Here is a 12,684-nt window from a genome sequence, read left to right as displayed (position 1 = left end):
TTTGTTTGAATACTTGTTTTCAGTTCTTTTGGATATATACCTAGGAGTAGAATTGCTGAGTCATATAGTAATTCTATGATTAACTTATTGAAGAATGAATTGCCAGATTCTTTTCCACAGCAGCTGCCCCATTTTACATGTCCACCAGCAATGTTCCAGTTTCTCCATCTCCACATCTTTGCCAACAGTTGGTATTTTTCTTATTACAGCCATCCTAGTGGGTATGAAGTGGTATCTCATTGTGGTTTTATTTACATTTCTCTAATGACTAATGATGTTAGCATCTTTTCATGTACTTTTTGACCATTTATATATATTCTTTGGAGAAATGTCTATTCAAGTCATTTGCCCTTTTCCTTTTCCCTTTTCTTTTTATTTTTTAGAGACAGGATTTCACCCTGTTGCCAATCCTGGAATGCAGTGGCATGATCATAGCTCACTGTAACTTTGAACTTCTATACTCAAGCAATCCTCCCACTTCAGCCTCCCAAGTAGCTAGACTACAGGTGCATGCCACCATGCCTGGCTAATTTTTTTTTTTTTGGTAGAGATGGGATTTCACTATGTTGCCCAGGCTAATCTCAAACTCCTGGACTTAAGTGACCCTCCCATCTCAACCTCCCAAGTGCTGGGGTTATAGGCATAAACCATTATGCCTGGTACTTTCCCCCATATTTAAACTGGGTTGTTTGTATTTTGTTGTGGCATTGTGCTTAAGGAAATAATTTTAAATTTGAAAAAATATTTAATTATAAAGATATTCATCACAATATTATTTATGAGGAGGACCTCAAAAAACTGGAATTTATTTATTAAAAAATTGTGTGTTCATTCTTACATGTTTAAACTTCAGTCACTGTCACAGTACTCTCTGTTTGGTGCAATACACCAACTGAGATGCTTTTTCCACTGCTCAAAACAGTTTTGAACTCATCAATTTTGATGCCTTTTAGTGCTTCTGCTATTTTTTGTTTCACCTCTTCCGCATTGGCTAAACTTTTCCCTTTGATGACTTTTTTTTTTTTTGAGTTGGAGTCTCACTTTGTCGCCCAGACTGGAGGGCAGTGGCCACTCCCGGCCACCATAGCCTCGACCTGCTGGGCTTCGGCAATCCTTCCGCCTCAGCCTTCTAAGTAGCTGGAACTACAGGCACGCGCTACCACGCCCGGCTAATTTTTGATTTATTGTAGAGATGAGGTCTCGCCAAGTTGCCCAGGTGGGTCTCGAACCCGCGGGCTCAGGCAATCCACTCACCTCAGCCTCCCAAAGGCACGGGATTATAAGCTGAGCCACCAAGCCCGGCTTGATGACTTTTTTTTATCCAGGGAAACAAAAATAGTTGCTTGGGATGAGATTGGGTGAATAGAGAAGGTGGGGCATAGGGGCATGACCTTTTTGGTCAAAATCGGCTGAACATTTGGTGCAGTGTGGACAGGTGCACCCGTAAATCACCCATCATGAAATGGGCAAATGCATTGAAAGAATCTCCAAAAAAAAATTCACAGAAGCTAAATGCAGCCTCTCACAACCACACTAGCTGGTACACTGATGCTGATGGGTTCCTAGAACACTTGCCTAGCAGGGGATGCCTGTACTTACAAGGGGCCTGCCCTCAAAAAACTAATTCCAATTTTTGGGGATTCCTCCTCGTAAAATGTAAAAGACTAGAAAGCATACTAATGTCTAACAACAAGGCATACAAAGACAGTCCCAGCCCTCAAGGGGCACTTTGTCTTATAGGGAAGACATAAGAAAAACAATACATGGCTGGAGCCACCGATTAGTCCCAGCACTTTGGGAGGCTGAGGTGAGGGGACTGCCTGAGCCCACGGGTTCCGAGACCAGCCTGGACAACTTGGCAAGACCTCATCTCTACAATAAATCAAGAAAAATTAGCCAAGCGAGGTAGCACGTACCTGAAGCTACTTGGGAGTCTGAGGCAGAAGGATTGCCTGAGCCCAGCGAGTCAACGCTGGGGTGGCCATAAGGGTGCTACTGCACTCCAGTCTGGTTGATGGAGTGAGACTCCAACTCCAAAAAAAGAAAGAAAGAAAGAAAGAAAAACAATACATTCAGTAAGTCCCAAGTTCCAGGTATGCAGAGAATGCCAAAGCGGCTCAGAAAAGGGGCGAGGAGGTGCCAGCAGAGACTTCCCCAGAAAAGTGAAGAAATGTGAGGGTAAGTGTGTGTGTGCAAGACAGAAAGAACGGTACTCATCAAGAGCATGTAAAAGAGCAATATGACTGGGGATCTACAAACAGTTTTGGGGTTGTGTTATAAGGATCAGTGTAGGGAAGCAGGAAGAAGCGGAAAAAGAAGGACCTATTACCCTAAAACTTTCCCCGAATGTTCAGGAACTTCAGAAGGAGGTGACATGGTGAACTTTGTGTTTTGGAAAGATCACTATGACAGCCATATGGAGAATGTGCTATGTGGGACCAGACTAGGGTCTAGTTAGGAAGTTGTGAGACAGAATGAACTAAAATCATGGCTATAGGGAGACAGAAGGCAAAACATTAAGAACTACAGCACCAACAGACTGCCACACAATTTCAGAGATCAGAGATAATCTCTACATCATACTTCCTGCCTGTCGTGGGTTGAATTGTGTCTTAGTCGGTCTGTGCTGCTGTAATAAGCTGGCTTATGAACAACAGAAATTCATTGCTCATAGTTCTGGAGCCTAGGAAGTCCAAGATCAAGGCCCTGATGGATTCAGCACATGGTGAGGTCATCCACTTCCTGGTTCATAGACACTGCCTTCTCACTGCATCCTCCCATACTGGAAGGACTAAGCTCTCTGGGGTCTCTTTATAAGGGCTCTGCCCTCATGACCGAATCACTTCCCAAAGACCCCACTTCTTAATATCATCACCCTAGGGGTTAGGATTTCAACACATGAATTTGGGGGAACAAAAGCATTCAGAGTCTAGCAGATTGCATCCCCCAAAAACAGGTATGTTGGGCCAGGTGTGGTGGCTCATGCCTGTAACCCCAGCATTTTGTGAGGCTGAGGTGGGAGGATCGCTGGAGCCCAGGAGTTTGAGACCAGCCTGTGCAACATAGCAAGGCCTTGTCTCTACAAAAAAATTCAAAAAACTTGCTGGGTGTGGTGGTACACGCCTGTAGTCCCAGCTTCTCAGGAGGCTGAGGAGGAAGGATCGCCTGAGCCCAGGAGGGCAAAGTTGCAGTGAGTAGTGATCACACCACAGTACTCCAGCCTAGGCAACAGAGTAAGACTCTGACTCACACACACACACAACACACACACACACACACACACACACACACACACACACACACACACAACAAAACACCTAGATATGTTGAAGTCCTAACCTCCAGTACCTCAGAATGTGACTTTATTTGGAAATAGGGTCATTACAGATGTAATTAGTTAAGATGAGGTCATACTGGAGTAGGGTGGACCCTTAATCTAATATTACTGTTGTCCTTAAAAGAAGGCAGTCATGTGAAGACAGAGACACAGGGAGAATGCCATGGGACAACAAAGGCAGAGATTGGCGTTATTTACGCAACTTCAGCCAAATGACTCCAAAGATTGCCAGAAACCACCAGAAGCTAGGAAGATACAAGGGAGAACTGGCTGCAGGACTCAGAGGGTACATGGCCCTGCGGGCACCTTGACTGCAGGCTTCTAACCTCCAGAACTGGGAGAGAATAAATTTTTATTGTTTTAAGCTGTCGAGTTTGTAGTACTTTGTTACGGCAGTCCTAGGATGCTAACACACTGCCACTTACTTATGATGCTGTCCCTGCATAAATATTTAGTTCAATAAATACCCACAGCTCATATTTCTTGAGTGTTTACTCAGTGTCAGGTTGTTTTACGTTCTCTGCTCAGAACAGCCCCCTCCGCCTTGCAATTCCCTGTAAGGAAAATCCTGTTATCATTCCCACCTTATATTTAAGAACACTGAACACAGAGTGATCAAGCAAATTTCCCAAAATTACAAAGCTAGTTCAGTGGCAGAGCCAGGATCTGATGCTTTGGCAGGCTGACTCCAGGTTCTAGTGCTCGTACCCAATATACTATGCAGCTGTTCTAATAATCTGCTGAAAAGTTCCATAGATGGATACATGAATGAACAGATCAATTCACACCTGTAGTCCCAGCACTTTGAAAGACTGAGATGGGAGGATTACATGAGGCCAGGAGTTCAAGACCAGCCTGGGCAACATAGTGAGACTCCATCTCTACAAAAAATTTAAAAAATAAAAATGAAAAGTAGCCGGTGTGATGGCATGTGCCTATAGTCCCAGCTACTCAGGAGGCTGAGGAGGGAGGATCTCTTGAGCCCAGAAGTTTGAGGCTGCAGTGAGCTGTAACCACACCACTGCATTCCCACCTGGGCAACAGAGTGAGACCCATCTCTTAAAAAAAAAAAAAGTGAAGATGATTTCCAGGTGTCTGGTTCAGATGACTTAGGAGATAAGGTGTCTCCATTTATTGACACAGAACAGCATCAGATTGTGGGGGGGGTGGAGGATAAAGGTTGGAGTCTGGGGGAAGCAATAGATATATTCTTGAAATGCTGTTTGAATTGCTTTGAGACACAAAGCAAATTTACCAAAGTGTGGAGGCATAGAAAAGCAGACCACCTAGGACAGAGCCTTGGGGACATGGGAACTCAGGGGGAAGTGGAAGAAAAGGACCCTTAATTCCTAGCACAAGGTCTGTCCTATAAAGGACAAAAGCCAGGTTGTGGTGGGTTGAGAAATGAGCAGAAAATGAATCAAAGTGTAAGTGTATGTTTGTGTTACAGGTGAGAAAGTGAGAGAGATGGATTGATGGGCTGTGATCAAACAGTAGGTACACCAGTGAGAGTTGACTGTTAAATTTCAGAGCATTGTGAGCATGTTGTTAGATACAGCCATCACCAAAAATTAAGCTGTAAGACCAGGCGTGGTGGCTTACACTTGTAATCCTCGCACTTTGGGAGGAGGAGGCAAGAGGATTGCCTGAGCCCTGGGGTTCAAGATCAGCCTGGACAACTTGGTGAGACCTCATCTCTACAATAAATAAAAAAAAAAAAGCCAGGCGTGGCAGCGTGCGCCTGTGTTTCCAGCTTTTGGAAAACTGAGGCGGAAGGATTGCCTGAGCCCAGCAAGTCGAGGCTGCAGTAGCAGTGGCCATGGTCGTGTCACTGCACTTCAGTCTAGGCTACAGAGTGAGACTCCAACTCAATAATAATAGTAATAATAATAAGCTGTAGAGACTTACAAGTAAGTAAATTCAATTAACAACAAAGGTCAGCCGGGCTCGGTGGCTCAGCCTGTAATCCCCCGCTTTGGGAGATCGAGGTGAGTGAATTGCCTGAGCCTGAGGGTTTGAGACCCGCCTGGGCAACTTGGTGAGACCTCATCTCTACAATAAATCAAAAAAATTAACCGGGTGTGGTAGCGTGTGCCTGTAGTTCCAGTTACTTGGAAGGCTGAGGCGGAAGGATCGCCGGAGCCCAGCAGGTCAAGGCTATGGTGGCCGGGAGCAGCCACTGCACTGCAGTTTGGACGACAGAGTGAGACTCCAACTCAAAAAAAAAAAAAAAAAAAGGTCATACATTTTTGAAAGGCATCGCTTCCTAATTGCTTTACTACATGTGACTGTTATCTATGCTCTGATACTTGCTGTATCTGTATGGTGGAACCACTGTAATGATGTGACACCGCACCTTGTTTTCCAGCTCCTGTTCAGTGACGTCAATTTGTAGCTTGAAATTGGCCATAGCAGAAATATGTATACTATGGAAATTGGCAAATGCTTTAAGTCAGAACTTGACTTACTGTTTTGCTGACTGTCTAGACTTAAGAAAGTAGTGGAGAAAACATTAGTGAGGCAGATTAAACTTAAAAGTGCATCATGTCTGTAGCTACTACTTTGTAAACAGCATTTTTTAAAAATTGAGGACATTGTTTTCCAGTCTTCAAAAACAGTTATCCAGTTCTTTAAAAAAGTCACGTATATCACTGATGAATGAGTGAAGTTCTGACATATGTCTTTATTGTTTAATTTTTAAGTCTTAACATAAAGAAAAATGACAACCAACATTGTATTGGGTTTCTCAATTGCAATCATAGGTTGCCTAGGACACATATTTGGAAAAAATCTGCAAAAGTATTCTGTGAGGCTGGGCATGGTGGCTCACCCCTGTAATTCCAGCACTTTGGGAAACTGAGGCAGGAGGATCACTTGAGGCTAGGAGTTCGAGGTTACAGTGAGCTACAATCACAGTGCTGTACTCCAGCCTGGGCAACAGAGCAAGACCCTGTCTAAAAAAAAAAAGAAAAAAAAGAATGGGCAACTTCTTCAGGTCCCCTCCCACTGTGGTAGCTTTTCTGTCCAAATAAATCCTTTAAAAAAAAAGCTTTTGAGAGACTCAGTTCTCATAAGGAATTTACAATAAGGAGTACTGTGCATGTGTGTTACATATCCTCTATATCAGTAAAATTTAAAGTATATTAACATATATATGTACACACACACACAATTGTTTTTCCCCAAGACATCGTTAAACTTCCTGACTACATAAGAGGCAGACTAATCCCACTCCCGTGGGAGTAGGTCAGTGGAGTTAAGGTTGTAAAAGGCCTTCAGTGCGGAGAGGGCATGAAGAGGCACTGCAGTTACACAGGATGAGAGGACTTAGGGCTGGGTCTTCAAAGCCCAAGTAACTCATGCCGTGCACTGAGCGACAGAAACACACCGTGCACTGAGAGGACACAGCAGTGAGGGGCAGTGGTTGTAGCGGCCTCATGATCACTGTCCCAAACTGGTATTACCGGAGAGCAGTGTTCCTCAGTTCCCACCAGCCTGCCGTACCTGGGTCATGGGAGAATGAGTAGCCCCCATTTTGAGGTCACAGAGAAAGAAGGGTCCTCAGGGGACAATCTGGTTTCAGTGAATAATATCTTCTACTTATTGAATGCAAGCAGGTGTAGTGCAGTGGGGTGATGGGAGTTGCTGAGCTACACATTCCAGGTGAGAACTCTGGCCCTGCCACTTACTAGTTGTGTGACGCTGGGCGAGCTGCTTACCCCTCTGGGCTTTCTTGTCCTAATGTGTAAGATGAGACACTGTAAACCACCACTCAAAAGGTAATACACTTAAAACACTGACACAGTGCTTGACACATGGTAAACATTTAATAAAACTGTAAACATTATCGAACTTATATAAGCGAGAAAACAAGGTACATAATTATATCATTACAAATACACGTGGAGAAAGACATAAATCCTAATGCTAATACTGGTTGTCCCTGGATGGCCGGACAGTGTGGGTTTTTTCCTTCACTTCTTCTGTGTTTTCCAAAACTTCTATAATAAGTTCATTTTAATTTTTATTCTGCAAAAATATACATTTAAAGCAAATAGAGGAAATAGGAAACAGGAAGGGAAATCTTCATGAAAAAGAAAAAAATAGGGCAGGAGGGCACGGTGGCTCACATTTATAATCCCAGCACTTTGGGAAGCTGAGGCGGGAGGTTTGCTAGAGTCCAAGAGTTTGCCCCAACCTAGTGAGACCTCATCTCTACAAAAAAATTAGCCAGGCATAGTGATACGCATCTGTAGTCTCAGCTCCTCGGGAGGCTAAGGTGGAAGGATCATCTGAGCCCAGGAGATCGAGGCTGCAGTGAGCCATGATCATGCCACTGCGCTCCAGCCTGGGACAGAGTGAGACCTCAACTCAAAAAATAAAAAAGACCAGTGCTATCTTAGGACATGAGACAATTAAAATGTCTGTGTAAGCCGGGCTGGGTGGCTCAGCCTGTAATCCTGCGCTTTGGGAAGCTGAGGTGAGTGGATTGCCTGAGCCCGCGGGTTCGAGACCCCCTGGGGCAACTTGGCAAGACCGCATCTCTACAATAAATCAAAAACTAGCCGGGCATGGTAGCACGCGCCTGTAGTTCCAGCTACTTGGAAGGCTGAGGCAGAAGGATCACCAGAGCTCAGCATGTCGAGGCTGTGGTGGCCGACAGCGGCCACTGCACTTCAGTCTGGGCAACAGGGTGAGACTCCAACTAAAAAAAAATAATAATAAAAATAAATAAATAAAATGTCTGTGTAGTGTATACACATATGCCTAACAACCTGGGCAAATTATTGCAAAGGATAGAAAAATGATTTGCAGAATTTAGCTTTTCAAACTCATCTTCTGTCACTAATAAAATGTAAGTTCAAAGGCTGTCTCCTCTTCTCTATTTTCTGCCTCATCCCATGATTTTTAGATTTCAAGAGGACTTAAAGTAATGCGCGGGGGTGCTATAAATTAATCTAAACATGATTCAAATCTTCAATTTATGTATTCATTAAAATTTTACCTGTTATCAATCTTAGGGTTCCAGGTGTTAATGGCAACTCTAAACGAAAGTCAAATATAATTATTTGCATAAAAGCATTAGAAGATGATTAATTGGTATTTTCATGCAGCTGTGATCTATTCTGTGCTTTTAGAGCTGAAAAAAATGTAACCGAAAACATTTACCTATGCTAATCCTCATGAAATTGCAGAACATTCTCTAGTTTTCCATGTACTCAGCTACATTTACAGCATTTTCATAACTGGGGTCATATTTCATATTTCCTGATTTTAAAAGGCACCACAATTACGTACCCTTAAAAATTAGGCTGATTTCCACACCATTCCTTGAATAATTTATGTGCTTCTTTCCAAAAGGAAAATGATGACTAAATCTACTCGTGTTAACAAATTCCATTTGTGTGTTTTAGCATGATTTGGGGAATATGTATATTCTCATTTCAAGGGGCCTAAAATGGAGGTGCCCTAAAAAATCAGTCACATGTCTGAGGTAGAAAATGTTTTCAAAAAAAGTGATTTATCTCTGCTGAGTAAAAGCTGTAGCCTTGGCAGCTCAGATCCAGTTACGATTGCTAAAGCATGTCCAGGCTGGTTATCTAATGCCTCTGCAGGAATTTAGGCCACGCATTAATGCACTGAAGATAAAATCAATTTGAAAATTTCTTAAATCAAATACCAATCCTGGCATAATAGTCTATGTGCAGGGGAACCAGCCAACAGTAATAGGAAGCCAATTATAAACTATAAACCACTCTGCTCAAATGTCCTGGTTTGTTACTGGCAGGGCCCATTACACACGGCTTGCACAAGTTAAATCCACTGACGAGACAGAACTGCTATACGCATGCACGCATGCCTGCCCCCCACTGCACTTGACACAAAGATGCAGCTCAATGAACAGGGACTCTCATGGATAGTGCAAAACCCCGCAGCAGCATCCTGAACGTAAGAGATTCCCAATAAACATTATCCCATTCTGTTACGGCAGGACAGCCAAGCAGTTAAGGACTGATTCTAGAGTCGGGCCCCGATTCAAATACTGACCCTGCCACCGGTTTGCCACTACCACTTCTCAGCTTCCTCGTTTGTAAAACGGGATCCACAATGAGGCCTATGTGGTAGCCCAGGAAGATGAGATGAGATCATGCACATGAAATTCTGAAAACGGTAGTACCCAACAGATGTAGGCCAGTATTATCCTTCTGTTTCTCTATCTTCCTGACTGCCTGACCCTAAAACAGCAAAGGAGACACAAGTGACAAAGCTAATATTACACTTGCCAGTGAACTTGTCGGGGTGGTTGGCAAGTTTGCAAGCAGTGAGAGAGTATGCTAATTGCTTTCATTTGCATGTGTGATCTGCGGAGAAACTCAAAACTGGGCGTGGTTTTGCAAATCTTTCCTGTAACCAGATATCCCAGTTAATCCCTTGAAATGTGGATGGAGACATACTGGCTACCTTTTCATGTAGATCTGGGCTCTGGTGGCTGGAAAGAAAGAGTCTTCTCCCCCATTCTTCTGCTGCTCCCTTAGTTGAGGGCTCCACAGGACCGCTGCAGCTATCATCAACCTCCATCTCTAAAAGGTCTCTAGCTTCAGCTCTCTCCCCGTCATGCTCACTCATTCAACTGACATTTATTGCATGCATAGTACAAGTCAGGCACTGGGTTTCCATAACAGGTATGATCTCTAATTTATTTTTTTGAGTTGGAGTCTCACTCCGTTGCCTGGGCTGGAATGCATGCTCACCACCACCCCAGCATCAACCTGCTGGTCTCCGGCGATCCTTTCGCCTCAGCCTTCCAAGTAGCCAGAACTATAGGCTCATGCTACCATGTCTGGCTAATTTTTGATTTATTGTAGAGATGAGGTCTCGCCAAGTTGCCTGGGCTGATCTCGAACATGCGGGCTCAGGCCATCCACTTGCCTCAGTCCTCCAAAGTGCTAGGATTACAGGCTGAGCCACCAAACCCAGCCACATACATTTCTCATGCCAAGATTTTCAGTTAAGATTTTTCTGTTTTTCTATTGATGTTTACTTGGTCTGCTATGCTTCTCACAGTTAGCTGATGATTTTGATGCACAATTCGATAAATTTTTTTCTTTTTGAGTTGGAGTCTCACTCTGTAGCCCAGACTGGAGTGCAGTGGCTGCTCCCAGCCACCGCAGCCTTGACCTGCTGGGCTCCGGCGATTCTTCCGTCTCAGCCTTCCAAGTAGCCAGAACTACAGGTGTGCGCTACCATGTCCGGCTAATTTTTTATTTATTGTAGAGACTAGGTCTCGCCAAATTGTCCGGGCTAGTCTCAAACCCGTGGGTTCAGGCAATTCTCTCATATCGACCTCCCAAAGTGCTGGAATTACAGGCTGAGCCACTAAGCCCAGTCTTAATTTTTTTTTTTTTTTTGAGTTGGAGTTGGAGTCTCACTCTGTCACCCAGGCTTGAGTACAGTAGCACACTCACGGCCACCCCAGCGTTGAACTGCTGGGCTCAGGCGATCCTTCCGCCTCAGCCTTCCAAGCAGCTGGAACTACAAGCATGTACTACCACACCTGGCTACTTTTTTGATTTATTGTAGAGATGAGGGCTCATCAAGTTGCCCAAGCTGGTCTCAAATCCCTTGGCTCAGGCAATCCCCCACCTCGGCCTCCGAAAGTGCTGGGATTACAGGCTTGAGCCACCACACCTGACCATGATCTCTAATAAAATAACCTTTCATAGAATTATATCTATATCTGTGTTTAGCAACCTTCAGTGGTTTCCCATTGCCAAAACAGATTCATAACTAGAGACTGACTCAGAATGACCTGGACTTTTTTGTGTGTGTGTGTCAGGGTCTCTGTTACCCAGGCTGGAGTGCAGTGGCACAATCACCCCTCACTGCAGCTTTGACCTTCTGGCCTTAGGCAATCCTTCAGATTTAGTCTCCAAGTAGCTGGGACCACAGGTGTGCACCACCATGCCCAATTAATTCATTTATTTTTGTAGAGATGAAGTCTCACTATGTTGCCCAAGCTGGACTCAAACTCCTAGGCTCAAGCAATCCTCCCGCCTCCACCTCCCGAAGTGCTGGGATTACAGGCATGAGCCACTACGCCTGGCTAAAATGCACATTTTTTTTAAAATTTTTGAGTTGGAGTCTCACTGTCGCCCAGGCTAGAGTGCAGTGGCATGCTCATGGCCACCACAGCCTCGACCTGCTGGGCTCAGGTGATCCTTCCACTTCAGTCTTCCAAATAGCTGGAATCACAGTCACACAACCTCACTCCCGTCTAGTTTTTTGACTTATTGTAGAGACAAAGTCTCGCCATGTTGCTCAGGCTGGTCTTGAACCCCTGGGCTCAGGCAATCTTCTCGCCTCCACCTTGCAAAGTAAAAGTGCTGGGATTACAGACTTTTTTTATAAACTACATAGTTGAGTCTAATGTCTCCTTGAGATTGAGAAACAGTCGTTAAACTGTCCAACCTCTTACTATGATGCATAAGATTCACCACTGTGAACATCCCAGCTACCTTCCCAGCCTCATCAAGTCAACAGAGTTTGGCCTCTGTCTACATTTCTCCCTACTATTGCTAACCGTGCAGCCTACACTGAGGTTTCCTGAGCACATCAAGCTGACTCTTGAAAGTATACACGTACTGCTACACACACTGCTTGGAAAGTGCTCCTCTTGTCTCCACGCATTTGCACACGGCAGGCTCCTTTCTTTGCCTTCCTCAGAGACTTCATGACCACTCCGTGTATAACCCCAGTCACTGCCCCTTACTGGCTCTATTTCCTTCCTAGCTTTGTAGTGTTGATCACTCTGAAAGTGGATTCCTTATTGGTGTGCCTGTTTATTCTCTACCTCCTCCACTAGAATGTAAACCCATCATGGCAGAGAGTATGTATTGTTTCCCACTATACCCTCAGTGCCTAGAATAGTGTGTAGTATGCAGCAGGGGCTCAAATACTTACCAAAGCAATCCATCATTCTACCTATAAGCACTTCCGTCATAGAATTTAACATGTTATTTGTTAATCTCTTCAAGGCAAGGTTCTCTTGGGGTTGTTTGTTTTTTGAGTTGGAGTCTCACTCTGTCACCCAGACTGGAGTGCAGTGGCCACTCCTGGCCACCGCAGCCTCAACCTACTGGGCTCCGGCAATCCTTCCGCCTCAGCCTTCCAAGTAGCTGGAACTACAGGTGCGCGCTACCACGCCCGGCTAATTTTTGATTTATTGTAGAGATGAGGTCTCGCCAAGTTGCCCAGGAGGATCTCAAACCTGCAGGTTCAGGCAATCCACACACCTCAGCCTCCCAAAGCACGGGATTACAGGCTGAGCCACTGAGCCCGGCTCTCTA

Source organism: Carlito syrichta, unplaced genomic scaffold (assembly GCF_000164805.1).
Source record: "Carlito syrichta isolate Samal-C Ts95f unplaced genomic scaffold, Tarsius_syrichta-2.0.1 Scaffold309100, whole genome shotgun sequence".
Classification (NCBI taxonomy): Eukaryota; Metazoa; Chordata; class Mammalia; order Primates; family Tarsiidae; genus Carlito; species Carlito syrichta.
The sequence above is the reverse complement of the archived record's forward strand: the minus strand, read 5'-3'. Positions refer to the sequence as shown.